We start from the raw sequence: 3,751 nt of genomic DNA, 5'->3' as shown, positions 1-3,751 counted from the left end.
GAAGCATAGATAAGGCTAGATCTAGAGCTTACCATTAGGCTTGCTAAGAGATTAGAGGTCTTGTTTGGTTTGAGATGTATTGCTTAATGCCTGCTTGTGTAGATTCTTTACTGTGTGAGAACAAGTCTAGAATTGCATAGGTTTGATTGTTTCTTGACCATGAGAGTGGGAGAAACTTGTCTTAGATTTATATGTCTAGAGGTTAGCTCAAAGTTTGCTTGAGATTTGTTGACCAAGTTAGATAACCACAATGATTAGTTCATCCCATGAATCCATCCTCAGGACCTTCTTTGTTTATTGATTTTAAAGTCTTAATCATGTTGCTTGCTTGTTGTTTGATTCGTATTTGCATTGCTCTGTTTTTATTGTGTTGCTCTGTTTTCCGGATTTAACCAACTCGACCTCCCACTCGACCTACACTCGGTCGAGTGCTTGCTCGAGTTCATCCCCAGAACTCTGGTTTATGATTTGTGATTGTCCTGTTTTATTCCTGTTTCATTCCTGTATCATTCTAGTTGCATTCATTTAGTTTTCAGTTCATTAATTGTCTTGCATTAGTTCATTAGTAGTAGTTTCTATTTCTGTTCTTGCTTCATTACTGTTACAATCATTCAGTTTCATTTGCATTTAGTTCTTAGTTCTTGTAGTTTACTCTTTGCATCTTTACATTTCCATCTTAGGATTGTTAGTGACAAGCAATCTTTACATTTGTCTTAACTTAGATTCATATGCATATCTTAATTGTTCACAAACACTCATTTAGGATTGATACCTCTTATACTGCAACAGCATAAGGGGAATTGAAACACCCATCCATCATTCCATTCATATCTCACCATTGCATACATTCATCATCATACACCACCATAATAAACCTTGTTTCAATTTGGCGCCGTTGCCCATTTGAGTGTGTTTTTGTGACATTTAGGATCCATATTAGTCTAAGATTAAGTTCGTTTATACACTTGAATCTTCTGTTCCTGGGTTGAAGTTCCATTTCAGGTACCACTCGACCAGTCACTCGACCACCACTCGACCGAGCAGTAATCGAGCACTTGATCGAGCCAGAAGCCGTGTACATTTGGACACCACTTCCCAGTCGACTTGACCCCCCAGACGGTGTTTCAGTGATGGTGTTTTGCGGATTCGAGGATGAATCTTTTGTTAGAGGGGGAGAATTGTAACATCTGCAAACCAAATTGAGGGTTTTTTGAGTGGGTGTCGATTGACACTCCGGTGTCGATCGACACCATAAATTCTGGTTCGACCAGGTTGATTTAAATTGTCGTTTTGGTTTGGTTTAGTTTAATTGGAAACCCCTAACCATCGTATTTAAGGCAGAACTCGACCTAGGTCGTGGAAAGAAGTTGTTTTGCCGTTTCTAGAGAGAAAAGAGAGAAGAGAGAGTGTTCTTTGGAGATTTTGGAGATTCTAAGCTGGTTTGGTGAGATATGTTCCTGTGGAGAGGAGATTTGGTGCTAGGAACGAAGGAGAATCCTTCTAAGTGTTGGATTTGTCAGTTTGGGTCAGAAACTTTCTACAAAAGAGGTGAGTGCATGACCATGGTTGATCTAAACCTGAGAATCCTTTGTTTTGCTTGATTTATGGTTGTTTGTGGTGTGTTTTTGTATGCTTTTGGTTGGATTGTGGTTCCCATAAGTTTCCAGGGCTTTTGGATGATTTGAGGCAGATGGAAAATGGTTCTTCGACTTTCGGCTTCGAGCAGAATGTGTCTGCGGAGTCGGTGTTGGCTTAATTAAACCCACCAAATCACAAATCATCATTAAACCAACAACAACCAATATGCACAGCGGAAACATACCAACAATACAACATTCCTATTCATTCTAACCAACAACCTAGCATGCTACTAGACCAGGTTCCAACACTAATAAACATAGCCAAGACCAACAACATATAACTGAGACCCTAGTTCATCTTCCTCCTCATCGCTATGATTCCACATCACATATCTGCACACCATAAAAAACAATTGAGATGCGTAAGTATAAATACCTAGTGAGGCAATCCTCCCATCTACTGGGCTATACACACAAGCAACTAAGAAACCAATGTTTAACAAACAACAAACAAACACAAACAAACCAGGAAAACAAATATCAGCTGCCTGCTGAAAAGGTTGGTGTCTACCGACACCCCTTTGGTGTTAAATAATTCATTTAAATATATTTTTGTAATTAAAATATAGTAAATAATAATTTATGAAGATTTTATCCAAGTGATATGATCTTAAATATTAAATATAGAAAATGTTGCAATGATTCAATTAAATAGGTTAGAAAAATTTAGTTTAATATATTTTAATAAATAAAAATTCATAGTTTATGAAGAATTATACTCAGATACTGAATATAATTAATAATTATTTCATCTGTCGATTGATGTTTTAATATTTTCCTTATTCTTAAAAGATTGATGTTGTACATTAAGATACTAAATTAATTTTTTTACTTTATATTTTTCTCCACATAACATGTTATCTAAGGTTTATATTTTTTCTTTCTATCAAAAAGTATTTATAAATGAACTTATAGATAAAATTTAATTTTTCTTAATATATGTGAAATGGTCAAAACATCAATCTATTAGAGACATAGGGAGTACAACGATTCATAAAATAAATCAAAATTGCAATAGATTTCTCACAGTGATGAGAAGTCATTTTTACATCATTGTTAAAGTTATGTATGTTGATAAATAATTTGTAGAGTAGAGAATGACCTTGAAAATTGAATTTCAAATTATTTTGATTCATCATATTATGAAGAGACGTAAATTTTTAAAGAGACGCAACCGTAAAAGTTTCTGTCAAAAAGTAAATAAATAAAATATTTGATGAAAAGGTATAACGAAAAGATGCAATTGTTATTTGCATTTATTCAGATTTATGAAAACAATCTGTGTTGAATAGAAAGATTGATTATTTTCTAAAAGAAAAACAAATATATAAAATTTTAAAGATGTGTACCTTTAAATTGAAAAGAAAGTTTGAAAATTTAACAAAAGAAAAACATATATATAGATGTTTAAAGATTTCTTAAAAATGAACAAATATATAGATATCTAAAGATGTGAACATTTGAATAGACACAATTCTTTGTAAGAGACACACCTTTACATTCAACAGACGCAAATTTTGTAAAGAGACACAACTGTAGAAGTTTCTGTCTAAAAATAAATAAATAAAATATTTATGAAAATGTATAAAAGATGCAACTGTTCTTCGTATTTATTCAAATTTATGAAAAATCATTGTTGAATAGGAAGTTTGAAAATTATGTAAAAGAAAAACAAATATATAAATTTTTAAAGATGTGTACCTGTGAATTGAAAAGAAAATATCGAATTTTCACAAAAGAAGAACATATATAAATATATATATACATATATATTTATATTTTTAAAGATGTGAACATTTTGAATAGACACAACTATTTGTAAAAGACACAATTTTACATTCAACAAATGCAACTTTTTAAAGAGATGTAACCTTAGAATTTATTATAAATAAATAAAATATTTTATGAAAAGGTATAACGAAAAAATACAACTGTTCACAAAAGAAGAACATATATATATACTAGAATTTGACCCGCGCTACGCGCGGAAGTTAGATAAGGGTGTTTTCGGTTGTTTTATTAATTTGATTTTTTGGTATGTATTTTTCATCTTTTCGTCTGGTTAGGTTGTCCGTATGTTTTCCTTTGCTCTTTAGTTGATTTATTTTTTT

Source organism: Camelina sativa, chromosome 5 (genome assembly GCF_000633955.1).
Source record: "Camelina sativa cultivar DH55 chromosome 5, Cs, whole genome shotgun sequence".
Lineage (NCBI taxonomy): Eukaryota > Viridiplantae > Streptophyta > Magnoliopsida > Brassicales > Brassicaceae > Camelina > Camelina sativa.
Note: the sequence above shows the minus strand (reverse complement) of the source record.